We start from the raw sequence: 12,395 nt of genomic DNA on the forward strand, positions 1-12,395 counted from the left end.
GCTCTCCCTTTTTACTTCCTTTTGGATAAACAGACATATTAGGCAAGCATTTTGGAGCTTTCAACTAAATAACTACAGGTGGTGAGATAAGCTGCACAATATAATTGACCTTTCAGTATATTGTTGCACACACACCATCTATTTAGCAAATGCCCTTGTTATCAACAGCAGCCTTTTAAACTCACCTGAGCTAACAGGTATGTGCGCTGGTTACTCTGCTGCGCTTAAAATTTCTTTTTTGGTTTGCTACAATGCCTTTTCTGAAACGTTGTCTCCCTCTGCTGGAACACTGACTTTTTTCATTTAATGCCTGCAGACTATAAAAGAGAACCCAACCCAAAAAGTTTGGTTGATTAGTCTGTGGCATTCTGTTAAACTGTTGCTTATGGCGGTCTCTGTGAGCTTCTCAGCGACATTCAGCCAGCCAGGTATCCTGCCTGCAGTAGATGGAATGTGGCAATGGAACGCTGGCTGCGCGTGTCATAATAGGCTCTGAGCCTTTATATACCTGTGCACAGCAGCAGCCACCTTCAGTCTGCTGCTGGACAGCCAGCAGCAGCAGCAGCAGGAGAGGTATGTAATCAGGAGCCCTCCTGCTAAGGGTAGACAGCTGCTCGTTCCACCCCACCCCCCGCCTTAATTGGTTCTCCTCCCTTCCAACGGTGTTGAGGCGGGTGGGAACAGCAGGGGGTGAAGGTGCTGTGTTTAAAGAGGTGGAGTTATGCAGATCTAAAACGCGTGGATTGCAGCAGCAGCAAGCCGAAAAGTGCAGGCATGTAAGGGATCTAGAGGTTGACAACATGTCTTCTTAACGGGAGTCCAGGAGCTCATCTCCACAAATGGACTTTTCAGGATCCTTGGGTGGCTCCGTAGTTTGAAACCAATTCTGGTTATCGCTTCTCGGCCTTTTGGCTCAGACCTAGTGTTTGGACAAGAGGTTCCTTGTGTACTAGCCCTCGGCCTTCCAGCATCGCCACTTCGGTGGCTTAAGCTGGATGCTGCTATAGGGGGAGAGTGAGGAGGAAACGAGAAGGCGATTCCTGAAGCGACCATGGGTGTCAAGCTTCGCTTTGCTGGGACCGGGGATCCCCGGGTCAAGAATGCTTTCCGTATCGAGGTCTCTGAGGAGAAGAAGGACCATTTCTCGTTGTCATACCTGGTCAACGCCATTTTCTATGAAATCCTGAAGATCCAGAAGTCGGAGATCATCTGTTTGCAGGAGTTCAGAAGGGAGCATAGGTACGTCTTGGTGCTTTCTTCTATGGCGGCTTGCCAAAACCTTTTCAAAACTCTTCAAGTCCTTTCAGAGCACCCTCAGCTGGATGGACTTATCTTCACTGTACTCTACTCTAAGGGGGATATCCCGGTGGTAGTATTCATGCACAACCCCTTTATCTCCCGGGATGATATCACTGCATTCCTGAGAAGACACTGCATTTTTGTGCAATTCTCCCATAAAATCTTAAATGGAGAAGGGCTGTGGACTGGGAAGTATAAATACTTTGTGAGGTTTGGGATAGACCCTCATGGTCCTGGAGGTATTCACTATCCTCCCCTGAACTTTACAATTGGAAGAGACTCTGGATATCTGTTTTTTCCCGAGGCGCCATTGTTCTGCAGGAGATGCAACATGTTCGGGCATATCCAGGATTTCTGCAAGCAATTGCCAAACTGTAGAAAGTGCAACAAGTACGGTCATCTGGCGAAGGATTGTTCCAACCCGGTGGTATGTGATGCCTGCGGGGAGGAAGGACATGTGATTCGGGATTGTAAGGCTAAAGTCAAGCCTAGGTCCTTCTCCGAAGTGACCAAAGGTAAGCCTACTGTCCCTGCTGTTACCCCACAGGTGACTACTGCAGAGATCAATGAGGAGACGGAGCCCCCTGAGGTTGAAGATCTGGTGGGTGAGGCCCAGAACCTGTTGGACCCTCCGGCCCCTGCTGGGCCAGGTATGGAGATCTCCGAGTTGGATGTGGACCTCCCTCATCAGTCCGAAATATGTGGTGAGGGTGACATGGATGTGTCTCTAGCTCGAACCCCTGCATTGTCCTGGGGTGCTACAGACGAAGAGGTGGCCAGGGATGGTGGCCAAGGAGACTTTACTTCTGGGAGGTCTTTTGATGATGATGATACTCCTGAACTGGCCAATAAAAAACCCAGACGAGAGTACTCACCTGCCAGCGGAGGGTGCGACAGTCCTGCAAGTGACCGCATTTACCCGCAGGATGTCTTCTCCCCTGATGCTCCTTACCTTGGCATCCCTGAGAGCATCAACACCTTTGGGGTGCTTTCCCAGTCTGATGATAATGGATGAGTATGGTGTGATCAACATTGAGTCATGTATTTCTTTTCATTAATTAATGTCTTGCCAATCTGGTTGGGATGTAGTGTCCCTAAATGTAAGGCAGATCAGATCTAAAATCAGAAGAACAACTGTTCTGGACTACCTGAAACATTTAGGTGCTGATGTTTTTTGCCTTCAGGAGTGCGGGATTCAGGATGCTCCTTGTGACAAAGACTGGCCTTACGGACAGCATATCTGGTCAGGGTCTAATCATAATAAAAATGATGGGGTGGGGATATTAGTTGGGAATAAAGAAATCTCTATTGATAGTTATATTGTGGTGGAGGTGGGCCGATGTTTAATTGCATTTTTGAGTTATAGAGGGTGGCGGGTCAGAATTATTAATTTATATTGCCCTACAGGGAAGGAAGAGCGGCTTGCTCTTCTTGAAAAATTAAGTTTTTTTCTTCCAGGGAAATCTCCCACTATTTTTGTTGGGGACGTTAATTGTGTCACAGAAGGAAAGTGTGACATAACAGGAAAGAAATTGTCCCATTTAATTTGTGATTTTTCCTTTTTAGATGCAGCAGTTGTTGTTCTTGGCATGCCACCACCGCCGACATACCATGCTGACCGTGGTGAGATTCATTCCAGAATTGATTTAATGTTATTTTCTAAAAATATGGTATGTTTGGATTTTTCTCAACAAAAGGTACCTTTTTCGGACCATGAATGTTTGAGAGGCGTGTTTTGTGCGAATGGTGACCAAGTGTATGGCGGTGGGGTATGGAAGTTGAATACAAGGCTGTTAGAGGATGATGAGGTGATGAATGAGTTTAATGTAAAGTATGAAAGATGGAGAATGCGTAAGAAGGATTTTGTGTGTGTTCTTGACTGGTGGGACTGGGTGAAAGTGCAATTTAAAACTTTCTTCAAAAAGTGGGGCTATAGAAAAGCTGCCAGATATAGGAATAGGTTTAATGACCTTAATAGACGGATTGACTGGTTGAGAAAGTGTGTTGCAAGTGGTTTGGAGATGTCTGATCAACTTACTGAGGCTAAGAATGAATTGAAGCGTGTGTTGGATGAGAAAGGAAAGGAAATTATATATCGTACTAAAATTGAGCACCTGGAGAAAAATGAGAAGTGTACGAGGTTCTTTTTTAAAAAAATGAATGGTAGGAAGACTGATATGAATGAAGTTGTGAATGAAAGTGGAACCAACTGTATGGGTGAGGATGTGCTGAAAGAAGTGAATAGGTTTTATAGCAAGTTGTATGATGAGAAATGGATTGACTCTGGGCTTGTGTCATATGTTCTGAATGGTGTGGAGAAAAAACTTGATTCTGAGGAGCGTGATCTGTTGTGTGAGGATGTAGTTCTGGATGAAGTGAAGAATGTGGTGTGGAGTGCTAAAAAGAGTAAGACTCCTGGGAAAGATGGTATACCTGTAGAGTTGTATGTGAAAGCATGGGAAGTTTTGGGAACAGATTTGACTGAGGTATGTAAGTATATGTGGGTGAATGGTAGGTTGTGTGAATCAATGAAAGAAGGAGTGGTTGTGCTTGTGTATAAAAAGGGTGAGAGGAAACGTTTGGAAAACTGGAGACCAATAACACTGCTGAATTCGGATTATAAGGTCTACAGTAAGTTACTGGCAAATCGTATGCGTGAAGTGATTGGTAGTGTTGTGGAGGAGGACCAAGTATGTGCAGTGCCTGGAAGAAGTATGAGTGATAACTTGTTATTGTTGAGAGATATGATTGGGGATTGCAAGGATAGAAAGCAGAAATGTATGACTTTAGCTATTGATTTTGAGAAGGCGTTTGACAGGGTTTCGCATGTGTTTTTGTTTAAAGTACTGGAAAGAATGGGGTTTCCTAGAGAATTTGTGAATTGTGTAAAATCATTGTATGATTGTGTGTCAAGTGAGTTCTTGGTTAATGGGTGGCTGTGTGACAAAGTGAAGATTAGGTCAGGAGTAAGGCAGGGGTGTCCTATGTCCCCCGTCTTATTTGTATGTGTAATAGAACCATTGTTATGTTTGATTAGACGGGATAAAATGATGAGAGGTTTGTTGGTGCCTGGTAGTGGTGGTAAGCATGTGAAAGTGTTAGGTTATATGGATGATGTTGTGGTTGTGAGTGAAAGTATGGCTTCTTTGAGTAGAATTAAATTGCTTTTGGATTTTTTTGTTGGTGCGTCTGGTTTTAGGGTAAATTGGAATAAATGTAGTTTTAAATGTTTTGGAGATAGTAGTATTCGTATGGATGGTGTAAAGTGTGAAGAGGGTGCAATCAAGATTTTGGGCGTATTATTTAATGATGACTTAAAAGGGAATGAAAGTTGGGAAGAGTGTGGTATGCGGGTTGAACGTAAATTGAATTTTTGGCGAATGAGAGAATTGACTCTGCGTGATAAGGTGTTAATTATCAAAGCAGTGATTCTCCCTATCCTGCTTTATGTGGCGACTGTTTTTCCTTCTCCTTACAGGAAAATTAAGAGAATAGAGAAGTTGGTATTCACATTCCTGTGGTGTAGTAAGATGGAGAAGTTGAAGCGGGAGAGCCTTTTTAAGGCTTGTCAGCATGGTGGGCTGGCCTTTCCCAATATTGAAGTTTTTTTAGGCCTTAATTATATTAAGACTGTGGTTATTTTGCTGGGTAAAGGCAATAAAGGTGCTTTTATGGCTAATTATTCTGCTGGATGGATGTTGTATGGGTTATGCTGGAGGAAGAGAGATGCGAGTGTGCCTGTGGCCTTTAAGTGTCCTGTTTGGTATGAGGTGATTGAGAAATTTGTGAGAAAGCATGATTTGTTGAGTGTGGGAATGAATGATTTTAGAATGACCAAGAATGTGGTGAAAAGAATGAGTGCAAATGAGGTAGAGTGTAATATTGTTGGGCTGAGAGGGAATGAGGTTTCAGATGCATGGAAGAAGTTAGATACGTATGGGATGTCAAACAAACAGAAGGATGTGGTGTGGATGACTTTACATAATATTTTACCTGTGAGAGAAGTGCAGAAGAAAAGAGAGTTGATAAGAACAGATGTGTGTCCGAGAGTGGGATGTGGTGGTTGTGAGACTGTCAGGCATGTTATGTGGGATTGTGAGTACGCGTACAGTGTGTGGAAGTGTGTAGGTGGATTGTGTAAGGGTTTAGCAGGCGTGAATTTTGTGGATTGGCGTGTGGCGATGTTTGGAATTGGTGCGTGTAGTCGGTCTAAAGATAGAATTTTATGGTTGATAATGGCTTGTGTGATGGAGAGTTTGTGGGATGCAAGGAACCTTGGACTTTTCAAAAGGAAATCTTTATCAGTGAATGAATGTGTTAGACTTATTCTTTCAAGACTATACCTGATATGTAAGTTGGACAGCAGAGGCGGTGGTGGCACAGATGCCGAAGGGATTTGGAAATTTAAAAAGTGGCATTACCTTATCAAATACCAGTGATTTTTTTCTTTGTGATTCCTTGAAGTTTCTGCATTTGTGTTACGTAAAGGATGTTCCCTTGTGATTATATTTCGTCTTATACTACTGCTAAATAAATAGAACCATGATGATGAGAAGTTTTAAGTAGCAAATTTTGGAGAAATTCATACTGTTTGCTAAAAAACTAAACTGAATGGTTTAAAAAAAAAAAAAAAAAAAAAAAAAATCTGTTCTTATCAGTTTAATATCTGATACGTCCCCTATCTGGGGACCATATATTAAATGGATTTTTAGAACAGGGAGATGGAAAAAGAGCTTGCTCTGTCCACTCCACGCATTGACCTGGTATTGCAGTATCTCCAGGACCGGTGCACCCCTTCTTTAATGCAGTTTCTAAAATCAGAAAGAATTGAATTCAATGTTTTTTGTTCATTTTGCTTGTTTGTCGGATTTTGGGATGGACTCTTTGGCTTTGCTTTTCTTCTCCTCATTGGATTTTTCATGTTCAAAGTTGCAGAAGCCAGATTACAAGCTCATTTTGGTTCAACTTCAGCAACTGTGCATTGCATTGCCATGTAATGTGATGCAATGCTATCTTTCTAGCTCTCCCTTTTTACTTCCTTTTGGATAAACAGACATATTAGGCAAGCATTTTGGAGCTTTCACCTAAATAACTACAGGTGGTGAGATAAGCTGCACAATATAATTGACCTTTCAGTATATTGTTGCACACACACCATCTATTTAGCAAATGCCCTTGTTATCAACAGCAGCCTTTTAAACTCACCTGAGCTAACAGGTATGTGCGCTGGTTACTCTGCTGCGCTTAAAATTTCTTTTTTGGTTTGCTACAATGCCTTTTCTGAAACGTTGTCTCCCTCTGCTGGAACACTGACTTCTTTCATTTAATGCCTGCAGACTATAAAAGAGAACCCAACCCAAAAAGTTTGGTTGATTAGTCTGTGGCATTCTGTTAAACTGTTGCTTATGGCGGTCTCTGTGAGCTTCTCAGCGACATTCAGCCAGCCAGGTATCCTGCCTGCAGTAGATGGAATGTGGCAATGGAACGCTGGCTGCGCGTGTCATAATAGGCTCTGAGCCTTTATATACCTGTGCACAGCAGCAGCCACCTTCAGTCTGCTGATGGACAGCCAGCAGCAGCAGCAGCAGGAGAGGTATGTAATCAGGAGCCCTCCTGCTAAGGGTAGACAGCTGCTCGTTCCACCCCACCCCCCGCCTTAATTGGTTCTCCTCCCTTCCAACGGTGTTGAGGCGGGTGGGAACAGCAGGGGGTGAAGGTGCTGTGTTTAAAGAGGTGGAGTTATGCAGATCTAAAACGCGTGGATTGCAGCAGCAGCAAGCCGAAAAGTGCAGGCATGTAAGGGATCTAGAGGTTGACAACATGTCTTCTTAACGGGAGTCCAGGAGCTCATCTCCACAAATGGACTTTTCAGGATCCTTGGGTGGCTCCGTAGTTTGAAACCAATTCTGGTTATCGCTTCTCGGCCTTTTGGCTAAGATCAAGTGTAGTATCTGTTCTTATCAGTTTAATATCTGATACGTCCCCTATCTGGGGACCATATATTAAATGGATTTTTAGAACAGGGAGATGGAAAAAGAGCTTGCTCTGTCCACTCCACGCATTGACCTGGTATTGCAGTATCTCCAGGACCGGTGCACCCCTTCTTTAATGCAGTTTCTAAAATCAGAAAGAATTGAATTCAATGTTTTTTGTTCATTTTGCTTGTTTGTCGGATTTTGGGATGGACTCTTTGGCTTTGCTTTTCTTCTCCTCATTGGATTTTTCATGTTCAAAGTTGCAGAAGCCAGATTACAAGCTCATTTTGGTTCAACTTCAGCAACTGTGCATTGCATTGCCATGTAATGTGATGCAATGCTATCTTTCTAGCTCTCCCTTTTTACTTCCTTTTGGATAAACAGACATATTAGGCAAGCATTTTGGAGCTTTCACCTAAATAACTACAGGTGGTGAGATAAGCTGCACAATATAATTGACCTTTCAGTATATTGTTGCACACACACCATCTATTTAGCAAATGCCCTTGTTATCAACAGCAGCCTTTTAAACTCACCTGAGCTAACAGGTATGTGCGCTGGTTACTCTGCTGCGCTTAAAATTTCTTTTTTGGTTTGCTACAATGCCTTTTCTGAAACGTTGTCTCCCTCTGCTGGAACACTGACTTCTTTCATTTAATGCCTGCAGACTATAAAAGAGAACCCAACCCAAAAAGTTTGGTTGATTAGTCTGTGGCATTCTGTTAAACTGTTGCTTATGGCGGTCTCTGTGAGCTTCTCAGCGACATTCAGCCAGCCAGGTATCCTGCCTGCAGTAGATGGAATGTGGCAATGGAACGCTGGCTGCGCGTGTCATAATAGGCTCTGAGCCTTTATATACCTGTGCACAGCAGCAGCCACCTTCAGTCTGCTGCTGGACAGCCAGCAGCAGCAGCAGCAGGAGAGGTATGTAATCAGGAGCCCTCCTGCTAAGGGTAGACAGCTGCTCGTTCCACCCCACCCCCCGCCTTAATTGGTTCTCCTCCCTTCCAACGGTGTTGAGGCGGGTGGGAACAGCAGGGGGTGAAGGTGCTGTGTTTAAAGAGGTGGAGTTATGCAGATCTAAAACGCGTGGATTGCAGCAGCAGCAAGCCGAAAAGTGCAGGCATGTAAGGGATCTAGAGGTTGACAACATGTCTTCTTAACGGGAGTCCAGGAGCTCATCTCCACAAATGGACTTTTCAGGATCCTTGGGTGGCTCCGTAGTTTGAAACCAATTCTGGTTATCGCTTCTCGGCCTTTTGGCTAAGATCAAGTGTAGTATCTGTTCTTATCAGTTTAATATCTGATACGTCCCCTATCTGGGGACCATATATTAAATGGATTTTTAGAACAGGGAGATGGAAAAAGAGCTTGCTCTGTCAACTCCACGCATTGACCTGGTATTGCAGTATCTCCAGGACCGGTGCACCCCTTCTTTAATGCAGTTTCTAAAATCAGAAAGAATTGAATTCAATGTTTTTTGTTCATTTTGCTTGTTTGTCGGATTTTGGGATGGACTCTTTGGCTTTGCTTTTCTTCTCCTCATTGGATTTTTCATGTTCAAAGTTGCAGAAGCCAGATTACAAGCTCATTTTGGTTCAACTTCAGCAACTGTGCATTGCATTGCCATGTAATGTGATGCAATGCTATCTTTCTAGCTCTCCCTTTTTACTTCCTTTTGGATAAACAGACATATTAGGCAAGCATTTTGGAGCTTTCACCTAAATAACTACAGGTGGTGAGATAAGCTGCACAATATAATTGACCTTTCAGTATATTGTTGCACACACACCATCTATTTAGCAAATGCCCTTGTTATCAACAGCAGCCTTTTAAACTCACCTGAGCTAACAGGTATGTGCGCTGGTTACTCTGCTGCGCTTAAAATTTCTTTTTTGGTTTGCTACAATGCCTTTTCTGAAACGTTGTCTCCCTCTGCTGGAACACTGACTTCTTTCATTTAATGCCTGCAGACTATAAAAGAGAACCCAACCCAAAAAGTTTGGTTGATTAGTCTGTGGCATTCTGTTAAACTGTTGCTTATGGCGGTCTCTGTGAGCTTCTCAGCGACATTCAGCCAGCCAGGTATCCTGCCTGCAGTAGATGGAATGTGGCAATGGAACGCTGGCTGCGCGTGTCATAATAGGCTCTGAGCCTTTATATACCTGTGCACAGCAGCAGCCACCTTCAGTCTGCTGCTGGACAGCCAGCAGCAGCAGCAGCAGGAGAGGTATGTAATCAGGAGCCCTCCTGCTAAGGGTAGACAGCTGCTCGTTCCACCCCACCCCCCGCCTTAATTGGTTCTCCTCCCTTCCAACGGTGTTGAGGCGGGTGGGAACAGCAGGGGGTGAAGGTGCTGTGTTTAAAGAGGTGGAGTTATGCAGATCTAAAACGCGTGGATTGCAGCAGCAGCAAGCCGAAAAGTGCAGGCATGTAAGGGATCTAGAGGTTGACAAGATGTCTTCTTAACGGGAGTCCAGGAGCTCATCTCCACAAATGGACTTTTCAGGATCCTTGGGTGGCTCCGTAGTTTGAAACCAATTCTGGTTATCGCTTCTCGGCCTTTTGGCTAAGATCAAGTGTAGTATCTGTTCTTATCAGTTTAATATCTGATACGTCCTCTATCTGGGGACCATATATTAAATGGATTTTTAGAACAGGGAGATGGAAAAAGAGCTTGCTCTGTCCACTCCACGCATTGACCTGGTATTGCAGTATCTCCAGGACCGGTGCACCCCTTCTTTAATGCAGTTTCTAAAATCAGAAAGAATTGAATTCAATGTTTTTTGTTCATTTTGCTTGTTTGTCGGATTTTGGGATGGACTCTTTGGCTTTGCTTTTCTTCTCCTCATTGGATTTTTCATGTTCAAAGTTGCAGAAGCCAGATTACAAGCTCATTTTGGTTCAACTTCAGCAACTGTGCATTGCATTGCCATGTAATGTGATGCAATGCTATCTTTCTAGCTCTCCCTTTTTACTTCCTTTTGGATAAACAGACATATTAGGCAAGCATTTTGGAGCTTTCACCTAAATAACTACAGGTGGTGAGATAAGCTGCACAATATAATTGACCTTTCAGTATATTGTTGCACACACACCATCTATTTAGCAAATGCCCTTGTTATCAACAGCAGCCTTTTAAACTCACCTGAGCTAACAGGTATGTGCGCTGGTTACTCTGCTGCGCTTAAAATTTCTTTTTTGGTTTGCTACAATGCCTTTTCTGAAACGTTGTCTCCCTCTGCTGGAACACTGACTTCTTTCATTTAATGCCTGCAGACTATAAAAGAGAACCCAACCCAAAAAGTTTGGTTGATTAGTCTGTGGCATTCTGTTAAACTGTTGCTTATGGCGGTCTCTGTGAGCTTCTCAGCGACATTCAGCCAGCCAGGTATCCTGCCTGCAGTAGATGGAATGTGGCAATGGAACGCTGGCTGCGCGTGTCATAATAGGCTCTGAGCCTTTATATACCTGTGCACAGCAGCAGCCACCTTCAGTCTGCTGCTGGACAGCCAGCAGCAGCAGCAGCAGGAGAGGTATGTAATCAGGAGCCCTCCTGCTAAGGGTAGACAGCTGCTCGTTCCACCCCACCCCCCGCCTTAATTGGTTCTCCTCCCTTCCAACGGTGTTGAGGCGGGTGGGAACAGCAGGGGGTGAAGGTGCTGCGTTTAAAGAGGTGGAGTTATGCAGATCTAAAACGCGTGGATTGCAGCAGCAGCAAGCCGAAAAGTGCAGGCATGTAAGGGATCTAGAGGTTGACAACATGTCTTCTTAACGGGAGTCCAGGAGCTCATCTCCACAAATGGACTTTTCAGGATCCTTGGGTGGCTCCGTAGTTTGAAACCAATTCTGGTTATCGCTTCTCGGCCTTTTGGCTAAGATCAAGTGTAGTATCTGTTCTTATCAGTTTAATATCTGATACGTCCCCTATCTGGGGACCATATATTAAATGGATTTTTAGAACAGGGAGATGGAAAAAGAGCTTGCTCTGTCCACTCCACGCATTGACCTGGTATTGCAGTATCTCCAGGACCGGTGCACCCCTTCTTTAATGGAGTTTCTAAAATCAGAAAGAATTGAATTCAATGTTTTTTGTTCATTTTGCTTGTTTGTCGGATTTTGGGATGGACTCTTTGGCTTTGCTTTTCTTCTCCTCATTGGATTTTTCATGTTCAAAGTTGCAGAAGCCAGATTACAAGCTCATTTTGGTTCAACTTCAGCAACTGTGCATTGCATTGCCATGTAATGTGATGCAATGCTATCTTTCTAGCTCTCCCTTTTTACTTCCTTTTGGATAAACAGACATATTAGGCAAGCATTTTGGAGCTTTCACCTAAATAACTACAGGTGGTGAGATAAGCTGCACAATATAATTGACCTTTCAGTATATTGTTGCACACACACCATCTATTTAGCAAATGCCCTTGCTATCAACAGCAGCCTTTTAAACTCACCTGAGCTAACAGGTATGTGCGCTGGTTACTCTGCTGCGCTTAAAATTTCTTTTTTGGTTTGCTACAATGCCTTTTCTGAAACGTTGTCTCCCTCTGCTGGAACACTGACTTCTTTCATTTAATGCCTGCAGACTATAAAAGAGAACCCAACCCAAAAAGTTTGGTTGATTAGTCTGTGGCATTCTGTTAAACTGTTGCTTATGGCGGTCTCTGTGAGCTTCTCAGCGACATTCAGCCAGCCAGGTATCCTGCCTGCAGTAGATGGAATGTGGCAATGGAACGCTGGCTGCGCGTGTCATAATAGGCTCTGAGCCTTTATATACCTGTGCACAGCAGCAGCCACCTTCAGTCTGCTGCTGGACAGCCAGCAGCAGCAGCAGCAGGAGAGGTATGTAATCAGGAGCCCTCCTGCTAAGGGTAGACAGCTGCTCGTTCCACCCCACCCCCCCCCTTAATTGGTTCTCCTCCCTTCCAACGGTGTTGAGGCGGGTGGGAACAGCAGGGGGTGAAGGTGCTGTGTTTAAAGAGGTGAAGTTATGCAGATCTAAAACGTGTGGATTGCAGCAGCAGCAAGCCGAAAAGTGCAGGCATGTAAGGGATCTAGAGGTTGACAACATGTCTTCTTAACGGGAGTCCAGGAGCTCATCTCCACAAATGGACTTTTCAG

At 44.1% G+C, this 12,395-nt stretch overlaps 4 non-coding genes and 1 pseudogene across 4 annotated transcripts; all 5 read left to right on the forward strand.

Moving 5' to 3' along the window:
* Positions 1 to 5,883: 5,883 nt before the first annotated feature.
* Positions 5,884 to 6,096, forward strand: LOC141211731 (U2 spliceosomal RNA; annotated as a pseudogene).
* Positions 6,097 to 7,211: 1,115 nt separating this feature from the next.
* On the forward strand, positions 7,212 to 7,402 carry LOC141211369 (U2 spliceosomal RNA). The gene has a single exon (XR_012281345.1). It is a non-coding gene; the product is annotated as a U2 spliceosomal RNA (small nuclear RNA).
* Positions 7,403 to 8,517: 1,115 nt separating this feature from the next.
* Positions 8,518 to 8,708, forward strand: LOC141212056 (U2 spliceosomal RNA). The gene has a single exon (XR_012281875.1). It is a non-coding gene; the product is annotated as a U2 spliceosomal RNA (small nuclear RNA).
* Positions 8,709 to 9,823: 1,115 nt separating this feature from the next.
* On the forward strand, positions 9,824 to 10,014 carry LOC141211457 (U2 spliceosomal RNA). Its single transcript, XR_012281431.1, has one exon. It is a non-coding gene; the product is annotated as a U2 spliceosomal RNA (small nuclear RNA).
* A 1,115-nt stretch (positions 10,015 to 11,129) lies between these two features.
* Positions 11,130 to 11,320, forward strand: LOC141211371 (U2 spliceosomal RNA). The gene has a single exon (XR_012281347.1). It is a non-coding gene; the product is annotated as a U2 spliceosomal RNA (small nuclear RNA).
* The last annotated feature ends 1,075 nt before the right edge of the window (positions 11,321 to 12,395 follow it).

This window comes from Phyllobates terribilis, unplaced genomic scaffold (assembly GCF_046119375.1).
Source record: "Phyllobates terribilis strain yellow unplaced genomic scaffold, ASM4611937v1 Scaffold_170__1_contigs__length_4071412, whole genome shotgun sequence".
In the NCBI taxonomy this organism is placed as follows: Eukaryota; Metazoa; Chordata; class Amphibia; order Anura; family Dendrobatidae; genus Phyllobates; species Phyllobates terribilis.